The sequence below is a fragment of the Sciurus vulgaris genome, assembly GCF_902686455.1.
Source record: "Sciurus vulgaris genome assembly, chromosome: 16".
In the NCBI taxonomy this organism is placed as follows: Eukaryota; Metazoa; Chordata; class Mammalia; order Rodentia; family Sciuridae; genus Sciurus; species Sciurus vulgaris.
Window position 1 is genome coordinate 1,872,768 of NC_136477.1, and position 17,436 is coordinate 1,890,203.

General features: G+C 60.3%; 1 protein-coding gene across 1 annotated transcript in view; it reads right to left on the minus strand.

Moving 5' to 3' along the window:
- GNG7 (G protein subunit gamma 7) overlaps positions 1-9,777 on the minus strand; it is an 81,323-nt gene extending 71,546 nt beyond the window's left edge. The window contains exon 1 of the mRNA XM_079115211.1: positions 9,738-9,777. The gene's annotated coding sequence lies outside the window, so the exon portion shown is untranslated. The remainder of the gene's footprint in view (positions 1-9,737) is intronic.
- Positions 9,778-17,436: the final 7,659 nt, after the last annotated feature.

Consider the following 17,436-nt stretch of genomic DNA (forward strand, 5'->3'; position numbering starts at 1 on the left):
TGGTGAGGAGCCTTGGCCCTGGAAGGGACTCCACCATCTGCCACACGCTGGATCTGTGTCAGCACCGCAGAGGAAACACAGGAAACAGGCTGCTTAATTAGACTTCCAAGGGCGCCAGGCAGTTTCTGCAGAGGGGGCCTCGGGGACCCCAGAGGCGGGCCTCAGCCACACCACAGCGCCGCAGGAAGTGCCACACAGCCCCCTTACATAGAGCCAGCCCTCTAGCAGGGGTCCCTGCCCTCTGGGATGGTGGGTCACCTCTGGGGACATGTGTGGACCTGCCTGAGAGGGCGGAGACCAGGGACACTGCTCAGAACCCTGCAGTGCCCAGGAGGCCACCAGAGAAGGACATGATCCCGAGTGTTCAGAGAGTCACTGTTCACAGAGCCGAGCATAGCCCGTATGCTGCCACTGTCCCAAGACGTGTCCCAGTGGGACTGTCCCTGCGGCTCACAGGATAAAGGTCTGGCCCACGTCTGGGGGGCAGTGGGGAGAATCAGCATTGGTAAAATACTGTCGTGAATCCGTCCACTGCCAGAGCGGCAAGGTGCCACAGGGTTCCCAGCCCCAGAGAACCCCGGAGGCCGGGAAGCTCTGCACGTCTCCGCCACTCACAGTTGCTGCTTCCTGGGCCCCAGGTCCTGCTCCCTTGGAACAGGAAGGACGGTGCACCCCCACACTCGGCTCCCGGCGTCTCCGGTTTCTTCCCCGGAGCCCGAGTGCGCCGGGGTTGACGAGACCGTGGCCAGGGAGACCACCCGCACCGCTGCCCTCAACGCGGAGAGTGCACACCTAGCGCAGACCCGGGGCACAGCTTGCAGGGCGCCCCAGTGTCCGCCGCTCACCTGGGAGGAGGACCAACAGCTCCATCCTAGAAAGGTCTGCTGAGGACTGCCATCGGCCTCAGGCTGAGAAACGATGGCAGTGTGACCCAAAATACCCACTGTCACCAGTTAGGTGGGCTCCTGCTGACATTCAGCACACACGAGGTATGCAGCCATCACCTCCGATTCCAGAACATTCCACCACCCCAGAAGGAAGCCCGTCCCCAGGAGCAGCCCCCTCTCCCTCCCCAGCACTGCACCCACAGGTCCACCTCCCGTCTCTGGCCTCTGCTGTCCTGGACCCTCCTACACTGGGCACCACTGTGGCCTGTGTGGCTCTCACTGAGCACAGGTCCTCAGGTCCGTGCACACTGCAGCTGTCACCTCGCTCCTGCCCTGGTTGGGGACACCAGGGGTGTGGGTGGCCAGGTTGTTGCCTCACTTGTCGCTGGATGAGGGCCGTCCCTCCTCTGCCGGCTGCTACACGCACCCTTGCACAGCCTGAGGCCACGTCTGCCCTTCCCCGGCTGCAGCCCCAGGAGTTGCCCTGCTGGCCGTGTGGGCAGTCCAGGCCTTGGTGGAGCCCGTAGCCTGTCTGCCGGGGGCCGCACCAGGGCGTGCTCTGGCCGTCATGTTGGTGTGACCCCATTGTGGCCGCGACAGCACTCTCCTGGTGACTGGTACCTGTGAGAGCAGATTTCATCAGGAGGAGGCGTCCCGGACTCCACTCCACGGCCAGAGGAGGCCAGGCTCCGTGTGCAGCGGCTGGCAGGGGCCGGGGCTGCCTCACCGCAGAGGGGAAGGGGCTCTCTGCAAAATGCAGCGGGGACAGTGCGCAGGCCTGTCCTGCCACACGGCCTCCTGACCCGGAGCCCCTGTCGGGCCAGGCCTGCGGTGCTGAGCCCAGGCAGGCGCCGTGTCAGGCCAAGGCCCTGGACCAGCACACAAGGGCAGCTGCATTCCAGGCTGAACGGGCAAGAACGGCCTCTGAGACGCGTGCGGCCCCGGCACCACGCAGCCCCCGGCAGGCCAGTGCACGAGGTGCCAGATGGGAGCCAGGCAGTTCTCCAGACCGAGGGTCCGGCTGCTGTGACATCGGACCCCAGACCCAGGGGCTCACAAGTCTGCATGGGGACCGTCTCAGCCCAGGCGTGTCAAGCTGGCCTCCTGAGGCCCAGGGTGACTCCGTCCCCTCCTCCAACTCTAGAGCCAGCCCTGCAGCCTCTTCCAGCCCCTCTGGCTCTGGCCCTGCTGCCTCCTCATGAGGACCCTGTGGTGACCAGGGTGACCCCAGCTCAGGGCCTCCCAGATCCCACCTCAGAGCCCCTTCTGCCCTGGGAGGTGCTGTGGTCAGAGACTCCAGGGACGAGGGTGGCATGTCCCTCTGCCCGCTGCAGCTTCCTCTGCCCTGAATAGAAGGCTGCCCTGCTATTACCTGGACACAACGTTCACCCTACAGGACTGTCGCCCCTGCCCTGTGGGTGGGTGCCTCCTTTATAGACGAAACCATGGGCGGGCTCAGGTCAAGGAGGTGGGAGACCCCATGGGAGCAGGGAGCCCAGGGTCCAGGCCAGGCGGGGGAGGAGGCAGGCGGGCAGCGGGCAGGAGGTCGGTGCGAAGCCAGGAGCCGAGGATGCCCTGGCGCCAGCCCAGCAGAGACCAGGAGGGCAGACCGCTGGGGGCCAGAGCAACCAACAGAGTCAGCAGAGAACTCAAACGCTCCCACGGCCACAGCTGGACAAGGGCCCCACCGCACAGAGGCCCGGGCCAGTGGTCGCCACGCAGAACAAAGGCCAATGGTCCCTCCACACGCAGACACGCATCCACACAGGAGCCTGCAGCCCATGTCCACGGGTGAGCCATGACGGTCCGCGGCGGAGCCCACGGGTGTTCCCTGATGGATGGATGGGCAGCCCGATGCGGCCTCTGTGCAGTGTGGTGCCGTCAGCCATGACGTGACCGCGGATGGACCCAGGGCCCGCGCTCGGGAGAGGAACAGGCGCTGGGCCACGTGGCCCCTGGCTCCCCGAGGGGAGTGCTCAGGGGTGGTGGTGCCGCACAGTCTGGGCGGAGGGAGTGGGCATGCCGTGGGCAGACCTCCCGCAGAGGGCAGAGGGCGCTGGAGCCACCGGCAGGGATGCTGCCAGGCCCTGGGATGTGCCGCAGGACCCTGAGCTTCCCCGTGGAGACGGTAAGAGGGCGCGAGCCAGGTGTGAGTCACCACTGTCAGCGCCAGCAGGGCGAAGGGCACTACGAGCGTGGCGGGCAGGGCACACACCTCGCTCACAGCTGCTGACACGATGGCCCACGGTGACCCGCGAGGCCCACGTCCTGGGCTGTCCACACCCGCCGGGCGGCACTGTCTGTGGCCTTGGCCACAAGGCCGCACTCAGCGCCCTCGCTGGCCTCTCCCGAGACCTCGGGTCCGGGACGCTGCGCCAGGAGGGCACCCCAAGCACCCCATGATCCAGCCCCCAGAGAGGCGAGGAGGCCACGGCGCCCACTCCTGTCTGCACCTCAACTCCGCCCAGAGACCAGAGGGCCTCCCCTCCAAAACCCTGGCCCCTCGCACAGCGCCGGACAGACCACCCCGCGGCCCAGCCGATGTGCCTGTGCCCAGCAGCAGGCCTGGGCCAGCTGCCTCCCTCGGCACACACCCGTCAGTGGGGGGGCGCAGGTCTCCCACCGGGGGGACGGTGGCCTGACACACGTCAGTGTCTGTGGCCACAAAGGCAGGACGGAGCCTTCCCAGCCCCTGGAGGGGCAGAAGAGCAGCGTCTAACCCTGGGCCAGGGCATGAGTGGGCCTGGTCCCAGGCTGGCACCCCCGGGCACTGCCCATGTGAGGAGGCAGGACCTCGTGGGAGTCGCAGTCCAATAGGGCAGGGCCTGTGGGACCCCAGACTCTTTATCTGCTCCACTTCAAGAAGTGACTGCTCCATGACGTGTAGCCACCCGGAGCCTCGTTAGAGGCCAGACCGAGGGACGCTCCACCGGCGACTCCCAGCAGCTTGGCAGCTGACGAGCCTCTCCTCTTCACCCACCGACTTGGCAGGCACCGCCCAGTGACCAAACCCACAAGCACACCCAGGGCGCAGGGACTTTGGGGCTCAAGGGGTCTCCACAGGAGCGAAGCTGTCCCCAGAACACACGGGGCCATGTCTGGGGACGTGTGGTACCACCTGGGGAGCCCTGACCCGGAGTGGGTGGAGGCAGGGAGGCTGTGAGGCACTGAGTGCCCAGGATGCCCCTGGAGAAGGGCCGGCCGGGCCCCAGTGCTGAGCTCAGAAGCGGCGGACGCAACCTGACACTGCAGTCGGAACCGCGCTAACGTGTCCTGGCATCTCAGGCTCCGCGGCCCTTCCACATGCCGCCCCCACGGGTCAGGGGGCTCGGGCGCGCGGTGGCCTGGCTGCCTCCTGGAGGCCCGGGAACTTTGCATCCCACGCCTCCGCAGCCGCGCCGGGACCCTCAGGCAGGGCTCTCGTGCTTGTGCGAGGGCCACGCTTCAGTCCTGCTGCTGCTAAGAAAGGCAGTGGAGGAGGGGAAGTCAGCTGCCCGAGGCCCGGTCCAGGGAAGCGGAGCCGCCCTACCGTCCACCCCGTTTAGCAAAAGGCCTCTGCAGGTGTGGTGGAGGGGGCAGCCCTGGTCCAGGGACCACTGTCCTCCTAGGAAGAGGCAGACAGGAGGCAGCGGTGACGACAGCGGGACACCTGGAGCCGGGCGGGGACGGACAGGAGGCCTCTTGGAGCCCCTGAGGCCATGGCCGCGTGCCTGGACCCCTGGCTTTGGCCTCCAGGACCAGGGGAGAGCCCATTCCTGTCGCTCTAGCGCCCAGGTCACAGGCAGCCCCAGGACACCTACGCGAGACAAGGCTGGTGGCCTTGGGCCTGTCTCCCGTCCCTGCTCAGGCCCCGGCCTCCCCAGCCCAGAGATCCGCGGGGCTCAGCCACCGCTGCAGGCTGCTCCTTTGTTCTGCTCCTCTCCTCAGCTCAGGGTGTCTTGGGACAGACCACAGGGCCTTGGGACAGACGAGGGTGCCCAGCGTTGGGGAGCAGAGCTGGGAGGGGAGGCAGGCACCACCTGGGCACCTCCTCCCTGTGCGCGGCTGCACGAGGACGTGGGACCCCAACGGCACCATGTGCGTGATTCACAAAGTCCACACTCACCCACGACTACCCGGTCCTGCCTCGCCCCACGCCATAGAGATGGACAAGGTTCCGCTCAGTTCCTCCAGCTCAGCGCCAGACAACCAGGCCCGGGCCTCCTCCTTGGCTAGAGCTCCCAGCAACCACAGCCGCGCACGTCCCTGGGCACAGTTCAGTGACCCTGGGCAGAACCCCCAGAATCAGGGCCCCGGTTTGGTGCAGTGCTGGACGGGGCAGCCAGGTTGGGGTGACTGCCTGTGTCCTACCCTTCTCACTCATCTATTGACCTCTTGCTGTACTGGGGACAGAACTCAGGGTGCTCTGCCACCTTTTTATTTTATTTTGAGTCAGGGTCTTGCTGAGCTTCCAGGCTGGCCTTGAACTTGATGTCCTCCTGCCCCCGCCTCCCAGGCAGCCAGGGTGACAGGAATGGCCACCACGAGGCTTGGATCAGATGCTGCCTCTCCTTGGAAGTTTGTGGCCAGCGGGTCCCCGCCTTCATTTTCTGACCCGTCACACGGGTTGTGACGGGTCAGGCAGCGTTTGTAGCCAGGAGTGTGGTTTTGGAGCAGCATCTGCTGTCCAAGGACGTGGTGTCTGAGGAATCCCTGCCTCCTCTCCTTGGCAGGTTGAGGCTTGAGCCCATGGTGTGCCCACGTGGGCGGAAGCAGCTGCCCTGGGCTGGGTGGGCCAGGTAGCAGGGACTCCTCTGCAAGTCCTCCCCAGTCTGCAGGAACCTGCCTTTGGGGGGCTCCTAAGAGCACCTTGCGGCTCAACCATGGGCTTCTCTTTGAAAAAGATAAATAAATAACTTTATTTTAAATTATCTGTTGTCACAGCCTGATCTGGCACGCTGGCTCTCCACTGGGGACAATTACAGGCAGTTGTGGGGACATTTGTCCCCTGACCAGGGGTGTGCTGGCCTAGAGTGGTGGAGGCCAGGGACGCTGCTCAGCAGCCTGCAGCCCTGGACGCCCCAAAGGGAAGGTGCTCTCCGGCATCAGTGCCCTGCAGAACAATAAGACCTGCGCTGGGCGCCCTGGACAGGCCAACCTGCCCTGTGCACACAGGACTGTCCTGGTTCCTGGCAGCCTGTGTCCTCTTCCAAGCTCCATACGGCCTCTCCTCTGGACCTTCCTGGGCTGGGTTCTCATTCCCACCTGTCCCGCCCGAGAGGTGGTGAGCACCTCTGCTGGCACCTCCCGCAACACACAGCTGGACCCCGACCCCGAGAGCCACAGCCGGCCGCCCCCTGGGCCCGTCTCCGCAGCCCCTTCACCTGGTGCCAGGACCTGGCAGGCGTTCTGAGGCTTAAAACAGGCACCGAGCCACCTCTGTTGGACAGAGGAAGGAAGGGCTACTTCAGACGGCGGGGACAGGGACGGGGACGGGGATGGCGACCAGCACCTGCGGCCCTGAGGCTCCCAGCTGAGGCCGGGCGGGGCTGCTCAGGCTGTACACGGCCTGCGGCCTCGTTCTGGGCGCAGGCGATGAGCAGGGGAGGGGCGTGCTGGTCCCAGGAGGAGGACTTGCCAGGGAGTCCCTGCTACCTGGTCCCACACAGCTGCACAGCGGTCCTGGCTAGAAGGTCTCAAAGTCACCGAGGCTGGGCACAACTGCTTTTTAAAGAAATCGCCAGGGTTGGGGCTGTAGCTCAGCAGTGGGGCGCTCGCCTAGCACGTGTGGGGCCCTGGGTTCCAGCCTCAGCACCACATAATAATAAAACAAAGGTATTGGGTCCACCCACAACTAAGACAAAAATTTTTTTTAATTCTTTTTTTTTTAAATAAAGAAAGAAATCACAGAGACCCTGGGGTGGGTGCAGCTCCGTGGTGTGGCGGAGCTCAGCGCACACCAGGCCTGGGGGATCAGCCCCAGCACAAAAAGAAAGAAAGTAAACCACAAAGGCTCTTCAAAAACACAAGCAACTGGGCTGGGTGGTGGCCCAGTGGCAGAGCACTTGCCTATGGGCGTGGAACCCAGGGCCCGGCTGGTGTTGGGCAAGCGCTCCACACAGAGCCACATTCCCTTCCTAGTAAAAGCCACTTAAAAGACTTGCTGTTGCCAGATGCAAATGAGAAAATCTGCAGGAACACCTTGAACTGCACGGGATCTCTTTCCGTTACTATACGATGCACCAGGAATTCCTCCATTCAGTGAACAGCGAGCGGCTGTCCGCGTGGGGTGTTCATGGTGAGTTAACTCTCCCTTCAAACGCCTGCTTTAGTAAGCACGAAACCAGGACAGAAAATAACGGCGTTACTCAAATGATAGTTTTCAAATAAAGCTTCTCTACCTGGAGGCCTTGGGCTTCTTTAAAATAAGTCTCCAGGCCCAGGGGAAAAACCAAGGGCACCAGCTGTAAATGCCGGCACCTTTCAACGCCGTGGCTGGTCAGTCAGGCTCTTAGGAGGGTCCGAAAGCCACACGGACCCAGCCGGTGCTCTGATGGCCCTCCTCCTCTGAAGCAGCGCTTCCGAGCAGCGAAGGCGAGATGGGGTCTCTAAATGGGTAAAGCTGGTTTTGTCCCTAAGAATGGCTCTCAGCCAGGGTGACTCTGCCCCAAGGGGACATGTGTGGTGTCGCACTGGAGGGTTCCTGGCCTGGAAGGGGAGCAGACTAGGGCTGCTGCTTGGCACCCTGCAGGGCCAGGACCCTGCGCCCCACTCCCCAGTGTCCACAATGCTGAGGCTGAGAAGCCTGCAGGGGTCGCAGGAGCTCAAGTGCAACTCCCGTTTAAGGAGCTCAGTGGCTCTCTGGGTACCCCTGGATCAGAATGACCCTGAACAGGTGCTGGCTCCTTGGTCAGACTTCACAATCTGACAGCAGCTCCAGGCAGCTGTCAGATTGTTCTTGCTTTTGGTAATATGGAAAGGTTTGGCCACGTCTGGCCTGGTCCCGTGGATGCTTTTTGAAGTCCCAGGGTGATTCTCACGTGCACCCAACCACGGGGTTGAATGGAGTCAAGTTGAGATTGCTTTCTCTTCCCTCCTCTGTGACAACCTCATCATTCTCCCACCCACCTCCCCTCGAGAGAAAACTTAATTTAGAACATCCTGCTCTGCTCAGCGCTCCGCACACCCTCACTGTGCAACCAGGGTGGATTCCCTCCTGCATTCCCTCCCTGGGTCCCTGCAGCAAACCTGCAAGCTACCTGTCATGGCCTTCACCATTCCCGCTTGGTGAGGCGGTCACCAGGCAGGGGCTAGAGCAATCGCTGGACACAGGCTCACTTCCCAGAGCCCTGATGAGGTTGCTGCAAGACCACAGCTGCACACACATACACACACAAGTTTGTGAACTTGGCATTTGCTTTGAGGACACCTAGCAACAGTCTACAGACTCTTAGCTGGGGACCTGCTGCTACAGTTCACCGCACCTGTCTTCAGCCGCCCACCTCGGCCCCGAGCAACCCCCACTACCCGGGAAAAACAAAGTGCCGCCCACGTCCCTCAATATCATCATCCCCAAACTCCCACTGCAGTTTCTGAAAAATTCAATCACCCACAAGAGGCTTCATGCACCTCAAGACTTGCCCCTTTGCACCCTCCACCCTAGAAATAGATGGAGCAGGGAACCAGCACACTGTTGGGGGGGGCCTTCACCCCCACGTGCATCTCACACCAAATAAGCAGCACCCCTACCCAACAGGAAGGCGATTCCTCTCGAATCCTTACAATGGACTCCTACTAGTCCATCCCAGCTCCTCCTAAGGCGTCAGCCTCAGACCAGACACACCCCCATGGTTCCCCAGCCCGATGCCCTTCCTCTTCCCCACCTCCCTCTCACCAGCCACCCTAACAGTCTCCTCCCCAGACCACCCCCACGTAAGCCATCCACTTACCCTGAAGTCCCCGGACCCCTGCACAAGCCAATCCCCTTCCTGGTTCTGTCCCGACTTTGTCCTTCGTCCTTTCAGCTAATCCTAAACATGGGATCCTCACCTTTCCCTGCCAACTCCGCTCCCCTCCCACCTTCCCCAGTCCCTGTCTGCAGACCCCTCCCTAGCCAAGCCGACTCCCTCTGAGCCCCACTTCAAACTCCACCCCCAGTGCCCTCCCCAGCTAATCTGGACCCTCAACTCCACTTCCTGCTCCTGCCTCAAATATCCTTTACCCGGGACTCAGCCCCTACCGCCTCCCCAACTAACCTGGACCTCCAACTCCATCCTTAGCCTCCTCCCCAGCTACCCCAGCCTCTAACCCCACTCCCAGCCCCTCCCCAGCTAACCTCTACCCTAGCGCCATCACTCTCCCAAGCTAGCCCTGAACCCCAGTCCAGACTCAGCCCCTCCCCAGCTAACCTCTACCCCTAACTCCAGCCACTTTCAGCTCCCTCCCCATCGAACCTTGACCTCTAACTCCAGCCCCCTCCCCACATAAACTCAACCACAATTGCAGCCCTGACCCCCAACTTCAGCCTCTTCCCTAGCTAACCTCGACCCCCAACCACAGTCCCAACCCCCAACTCCAGGCCCCTCCCCAGCTAACACCGCACCCCAACTCCAGCCCCAGCCCCTAACTCCAGCCTCCTCTCCAGCTAACCTCGACTCCCACCCAAAGTTCTGACACCAATTTCAGTCCCCTCCCCAGCTAAGCTCGACCTGCAACTGCAGCCCATTTCCCCAGCTAGCCCCGAACTCAGCTCCAGCCCCGATCCCCAGTCCCAGCCCCAGCCCCCTCCCCAGCCGACCCGACCCCCAGTTCCGCCCGCGTGCAGACCGAAGTCGTCCCCACGTCCCCCAGCCGGCGAGCAGACACCCTTACCTGCGATCTGGCCCGCGGCCGCCTCAGCCCCGCCGCGCAGCCGAACCCGCTGTGCCGACCCGGGAGCGCTGGCTCCCTCCATGGGGCGAGTTCTGAGCGCTAGGGGCGGGCCCGGCGTCCCGGAGGGACCAATCGCAGACCCAGGCGGCGGAGGCCGGAGCCGGGGGCGGGGCGTGGGGCAGGCATCGGGGTAGGCTGCGCCCAGGAGAGCGGGGCGGGGCCCCGCAGGCGGGCGGGGCCTGAGGGCCGAGCGCTGAGTGGCACCTCCACGGGCCACCCTTGAACTAGAAAGGCGCGGGAGGGCGGGGATATGCTAATATGCAAATCGGCACGCTATAGCGGACTCGGTGGTAGGCAAGGGGGGAGACTGCCGAGGCGACTGCGTGACGTCAGCGGGGCGCGAGGCAGTTCGCGTGTTCGAATCCTGGATGGGGACGGAGGGTTCGCATCCCGAATCCTAACTCCGAGGCTCGATGGCCTTGGGAAGAATATCAGTAAAAATAACCGTGGCGCCGCTTTCTTGAGCGCCGTACAGGCTCCCTCAGAGCCCTCTGTGTAGGACTTGGAGATGAAATGGTCATTAGCCCCATTTTATAGACGTGACCCTGAGTTCGGGAGAGGCGAGGTCGTTTGCCCAAGTCTGTGCCACAGTTTCCGGGGTTCTGTTTCTTCTCGCGGGGCTGGATCTTAAGGCAGACCCCGGGCCTCCCCTCGGATCCCAGGAACCAGACTCCTGCTGGGAGCTGGGCCCGGGATGCGCATTTTCAACAAGTCCCCGATGGTGCTGGGAGACGTGCAAGGCCTGAAGGCCTCACGTGATCCGGGAAGGACATTCCTTAGGTGGGAGCGGGGGCCACACATCCGTGACCTCAGGAACTCCCTCCGGCTGACATGCTGTGGTCCCCAGCCAGGGCTCCCTCATCCTCCAGGACCTCCCTGCTCCTACCGGGCTCCAGCTGCCTCTTGCGACGCACAGAGGCCTCTCTCCTCCCTGCTGTCCCCTTGGATGGACTGTCCCCTGCCCACATCCCCCAAGCAGAACGACTGTCTAAATAGGGGTCACACTGGTGGCCCACAAGGTGGCGTTTGACCCAGAAATCCATCAAAGCTTTTAAATTGTCGAGGTTTTCAAATCAGGATGTTCAGGGCTGTAACTCAGTGGCAGAGTGTGTGCTTAGCATGAGCTAAGGCCCTGGGTTCAATTCCCAGCAACAAAAGAAAAAGAATCCAGGTGTTTTACAGAAGTAAATCCAGGTTTGCGGGCACTCTGGATGAATCAGAAGGCCCGGCCATTTCCTGCAGCTGTGGGTGAGCAGGTTTCGCAAACCTCACTGTCAAGGGTCAGGACCGCCCAAAGCCAGAAAAGGGCCTGGAGGAGGGGAGGCAGGAGAGGAGTTGGTTGCAAATCCAAGTTTTAATTTTTTAATCTTATTTTTTGAAATTGACCATCAAAAATGGTATGTTTGTGGTGCTCAACAGGATGTTTTGAAATAAATGTAGCTGGGCATGGCTGTGCACACCTGTAATCCCACTCCAGAGGCTGAGGCAGGAGGATTCCAAGACAAAAGTCAGCCTCAGCAACTCAGCAAGGCCCTGTCCCAAAATAAAAAATAAAAAGGTCTGGGGATGTGGCTCAGTGGTTAAATGCCTTTGAGTTCAATCCTTGGTCCCCCCCACCCCCCTCCCCCAAAAAAAGAGAGAAAAAAAGAAAAGTTCTTGTAAAACAAACAATTTGGGATAGCTTAATCCACAATTAAAATTCAAAATTTAGATCCAAATTAAATTCAATCTTTTATTTCATTCATTCTTTTTTATTCTCAAATCCAAATTTTAAATAGGGGCAAAAAAAAAAAAAAAAAAAAGAATCTACATCATGCACAACCATAGAAATGAAAAGATGTACTCCATTTGTGTACAATGAATCAAAATGAAGTCTGTAAAAATAAAAAAAAATTTAATTCAAGTGTAGGTTTACTTAGAAATATTTCCAACATATCCGTATTCATATCTCATTCTCTCACAAAGTATTTGAGGTGGCTAATAAGAATGTTTGCAAGAAAGTTAGTGTCAAAATACACAGGATAATACAATTAGGGAAAATACGGGATGCCGAATTGGCATAACTTTACTAAAAATTTTCAAATTTAATTTTTCTTTAAAAAATTAAAAACCTCTGGTAACCCTAAATAAAGTTGGAAACATTATTTAAAAAAAAAAAAAGGGAAAGAAGAAGAACTTCACTATGTTACTATAATATTTTGAAATTTCAAAATAAATGCATAAATAATCCATAACAACAGATGACCAACAATTTATGGGGGGAGCCCTGGGGTTGGACCCAGGAGTCCCTACCATGGAGCCACGTCCCCAGCCCTTTTCATTTCCTACTTTGCAAACAGGGTCCTGCTGAGCCGCTCAGGGCCTCACTAAGTTGCCGAGGCTGTCCTCTGACCTCGGCCTCCCAGTATCTAGGATTGCGGAGTGAGCTGCGCGCCCAGCTCCACTAATGGCCAACATGTTAACAAGCTCGGCTGGAATCTGCGCTCCTCCTCGCTCGCCCCGGGACTCGGCCCTGTCGGAACCGTCTTTATTTTGAGCACTGAGGCTCGGCTGTCCCGACCCTGGCCGCACTACCCGTGGCACTGCAGTAGCACGGCGGCGCATGAGTAGCTTCTGGCACCTTCCCCTGCTTCCGTCCCTGGCAAGCGCCTGCCAGCCTTTCCGCACGTGCCCTCCTCCCGAGACGCGCCTCCGGAGCCCCGCCGCGTGCCCGGCAGCCGGCGCCCAGGCACGTGCGGACAACCTCACCGGAGGCCGCTCTGCCTCCGCGTCCCCTGGCCGGCATGTGCTTGGTCCCCGGTGGAAGCTCCACTGATTCCTGGTGCCTGGGCGCACGGAGGAGGGAAACTGGCGTAGGACCCAGGAAGGGGCCAGTCCCGGGGCAAAACGGCCCGGCTGCCACGCGAGCGCCGGCGCAGGTGTGCGCACGCGGGCCTCGCCCTGCGGCTGCGAGGTCGCCCCGCAGGCCCCGGCCCCGGGCTGGTCAGAGGAGGGGCGCTCGGTGCATGGAGGCCCCAGACCGCTGGGCAGCTCCGCCCGCCGAGCGATCTCGAAATGGTGACAGAGCGGAGCGGCCGTGCCCCACTCGCGGATTTTCTTGCACGTCTGCCCGTCCACTTCCCTGTTCTAAAAACCAGAATCTCTTTAGCTTGAGATCACTGCGGTCTTTCTGCTCGAGGAGTCACGTGCGACTCTACAAAGACAGCTCGAACCCTCGGTGTCCCCCCGCGGCCTCCCGCAGACCGCGGCGCAGGGCACTCGGCTGGCCAGCGGCGCCGGGTCCCGCGGCCGCCGCCGGCCGCGCCCTCCTCCCGCCCCGCAGGCCGGGCCGCCTGCCGCCCCCGTCCCGGGCCCTGAGATTTGTGCCGTTTCTTGAATGTTGCCATTTCCAGGTGGAATCACGCAAGACGTGACCTTTCGGCATTGGCCCTCTTTTCCCTTGGTGTGGTTATTGGGAGATTCCTCTAGGTTGTCGCTTGTATCGACATTTCATTTTTGCTTTTTGGTGTTTTTTCGGCGCTGGGGATTGAACCCAGGACCTGGCGCATGCGCTCTACCACCGAGCGGCAGCCGGGCTTGCAGCTCTTGATTGATTGCGCGGTGTCGCGTGGTGGAGGGACCCGTTGGTTTAACCCCACCCTCTGAGCACCTGCTGTAGGCCTTCCAGATTTGGGCTTTTCCAAGTAAAACTGCCCAAAATACATATGACTTATGTCGTTTCTCTGGGACGACTGTCCAGGCAGCGCGATTGCTGGGTCATATGGTAGTTTCAGGGTTATTTTTTTTTTTTAAACCTTCCAGACTTCCTTTCAGAATGTTAATGGTTAATTCTTTCCAGACCTTAAAGTAGTTGAAAAATACTGAACTGAAAAGAAGTTGTGTTAAAAACTCGCAATGTCCTTGAGTTTAAATATTTTATTTATGCCCAATGTATTTTAATTATACTTTCCTGCTGTAATGGAAGCAAATTCATCAGTCATATTCTCAAAACCTGCTTCTGGAAAAAAAGCTATTAAAAATGCATAAAGATATGTATTCATAAAGACATGTAAAGATGCATGAAGACACGCATAGCTCTTCGTATGTACGTAATGTAGAGGTGAATAGAGATCACATCCATTTTTTTCTCTTGCCTGAGGCTCACGTGGTAGTATTGGATCCTGTCTTTATTTAAAATGTTGATATTTTATTGAATCAGGTTTTTGCATTCACATCAATTTTTAAATATTAATTTTTATTAAAACACTGCATTCATGGGCGTGGCTTGGGGTGTGGTACTGCCCACCGACTTTGGAAGCTGTGTGTGCCGGGAGGCTGCAGAGCGCTGTGCACACTTGAAGGAGCCAGGGACACCGCAGGGTCCTGGGCTAGAGACCACCACATCCGCAGGAAGCATTGGGGAGAGGGAATCTTCCTGTGTGTTTCTTTGAACCTTCCCTTAAATTACAAGGTTAAAAAGTTGTGCCATGCACCGTGGCCCAGGCCTGTCATCCCAGCGGCTCGGGAGGCTGAGGCAGGAGGATCCCGAGTTCAAAGTCAGCCTCAGCAACTTAGCAGGGCCCTAAGTAACTCAGTGAGACACTGTCTTTAAATAAAATACAAAGGGCTGGGGATGTGGCTCAGTGGTTGAGTGCCCTAGGTTCAACCCTCCATACCCCCCCCCAAATTACACTAGTGCACATTAATTACATACTACCAACAAATTTATATTTGATGCATAATTATATTGAGTATATAAGACACCCATCTATCTTGATGACAGAGGGTTGGTGGACTGGGACCCCCTAAACTTTGTGCTCAAAACAAGGGCTTTGCCAACTCACCTAAGCCTGGCCAGCTGACTCTTGCTGGCCTTTGAGAATGTACCAGATGCGTGGCCCAGGAGGGCGGGATGTGCTCAGGACAAGCAGGGGCGATGGGCTGGGTGCCATGCTGCCCACTGGCCCTGGGTACTCCCACAAATGCTCCTTCCCTGCCCTGCTTGCAGCCGGGGTGCCCAGCACTGATGCTGCAGGTAGTCCCTCACCTCACCTGCCCTGCCTCCAGGGACCCAGCAAGCTGGACTCCAGCCACAGAACCATACAGATGGGGTACAGATGGGACCCTTGGGCTGGGGGTTGTGGCTCAGTGGTAGAGCGGGCGCTCAGTAAGCGCCAGGCCCCGGGTTCCACCCCCAGCACCAAACAGTAAAGATTAAAGAATAGGGTCTTAGTGATTCCCCACCCTCCTCGGCTGACTGCAGCAAGCACACAGCCCTTGTGGCGCCCCTGAGGGACAGGCCAAGAGTTCCATGATGGCCAGTGTCCTCTGCAGGAAACCCTAGCTCAGTCCACAACCCTGCCTGACCCTGATGACCTCTGGCTTCCCTGGCAACCACCCCCCTCTCCTTCCTCTTCTCCAGTCACTGTGGCCTCAGAGGTTCCTGTCCCAGGGCCTTTGCATGTGCTGTTCCCGTTCCTGATGCTCCAACCCAGACCTGCTGAGCCAGACCACCCTGCCTTCCTGGGTCAGCTCAAATGTCACCTCGTGGGTCTGGCCAGCTGCTCACTCAGATCTAAGTCAATTTTGCAGTGTGGTTTATCTTTGCCCTATGTAGCACGCATCCTAAATGACCTCACCCAGTTCTTTGTGGGGGCCGCTCCCTGGGTAGGTGTGAGCTCTGAGGGGGCAGGACCCTGGGGTTTGTGTCCAGGGCAGGATCAGGGGCACCTGCTGGATGAACAGAGGGAGGAGCACAGCTCTACCCCACTCTGCTCCTGAACAAGACCCTCACCTGGCCTAGGCGCGGGCCTGAGGGCTGGGTGACAGATGGGAAGCTGAGAAGACATATCTCAGAGCGGTGGGGCCCGAAGGGTTCCTGCCCGGTGCCCTCCGAGCCACCATGAACCGGCCCCTCTGCACCACTGTGCCCTGCAGGGAAATCATCGAGGACGCAGAAAGTCCAGGGGCCCCCAGGCTACTGCTGCAGCGAATGGGAACCCGAGGCCTAGGGAGAGGCCGCCGAGGCCGGCGTGGAGCAGCGTCCACTGGAAGCCCCGCAGGCTCCCGCTGCGCAGCTCCTCCACGGCCGCCCGCCCACAGGCCTCCTCCACTCCCGCACCTGTCAGCTCCTCACACCGCGCCCGCCCTCGCCTCCCCGCCATTCCCAGCCCTGTCCCAGCTGGAAGAAGGCGCGGAGCCCGGGAACATGGGGTCCACTTCTTTATTGCAGGAAGACTATGTCTACATGAGCGAATGCCACACAGACCCCGCGGCGGGGCGGGGCGGGGCGGGGCGGGGCTCCCACATGCGGGCGGGGCGGGGTCACAGCGAGCATGGCCTGGCAGGTCTCCAGCACCAGGGAGGCCCGGGCAGGGCGGCAGTGGGGCAGGCTCCGCCCCTCCTATTGCGGAGGCCCTCTCCCCAGGAGGCAGGGCCAGGGTGGAGAGGCCTGGGGACAGGCGGGCCCCAGGGAGATTGTGCTATCAGGGATGTCCCTGAGAAAGGGCTGAGACCCCTGTCCAGCCAGGGGCCGCTCCGGGGCAGAGGAGGGGCGACACCAGCTGCTGGGGGCCCTGGACCAACGGAGGGGCAGAGCTCAGCTGTGCGCAGACAACACCACGTGCGGGAGCCCTGCCGCACCCGCAGCCTCCCACGCCCAGGCACACACTCATGCCTCTGCAAGCGCACCAGGGCACAGGAAGGCATCACGCTGAACGCCGGTCAGCGGCGGAGAGGCCTTGCCTGCGTTGGCGCCCCACCCGGGGACTGCAGGGCAAGCCCTTCCTCTCCCGCAGGCATGCGCAGCTTCCCACCCCAACCAGCAGCGCGGCCGCCTTGGGGATGCACTCTCTCCCTCGCATGCATAGCTGCCACATTTCAAGTCCCCTCAGCACAGAATGCTGAGAAGCCCATGTGAGACTGGAAGCACATCTCCCCTCCGGGGCCTTCAGACCCCCAGCCCAGCCAACACGAGGACCGCAGCCTCGCCAGAGCCTGAGTGGAGAATCTGGCTCACCCGCCCAGGCTCCTGACCCACAGGTCCTGTGAGGCCATAACCGTGGGGGGCTGCAGGCTGCTGCCTTGGTATTGATTTGTTATGCAGCACTAGCTGACTGATACAACTTGCCACAGACTAGAATGGACACAGTGACCCTCGGACAGAACAAACAGGTGTACAAATAGATGACTTCACCCGCTCCCGAAACACAGCTGCTCACACAGGTAGCGAGACTCACACAGACACACACAGGCAGCCCTGCCCACGTGCCGTCCACCCCACATATGCCCTCTGCCTTCACTGCACACAGGCTGCAAACGCGCCATCCCGACGGCAGCAGGCACACGGGTGCGGCCCACCCCGCGCCCTGTCGCAGTCTCCTCCAAGCAGGGCACAGCCCCAGGGGTCACGAGTGGAGTCACCCAGACTCCCACAGAGACCTCCCAAACCTTGAGGCTGCAGATACACCCGACCTGGGCAACGCTTCCTGGGCCCCGTCTCTGGGCACAGCGCAGAGGGGACAGGGCAGCATTCCTCCTGGAGCCCCCTCAAGTCCTGCGGGTGCTGAGTGCCATGGCCCTCCCCCGGCCAGGCCCCCGGGCCCCAGCACCACGCACCAGCGTCTCTGCCTTGAAGGGAGGGTGGAACCCGGACATGGTG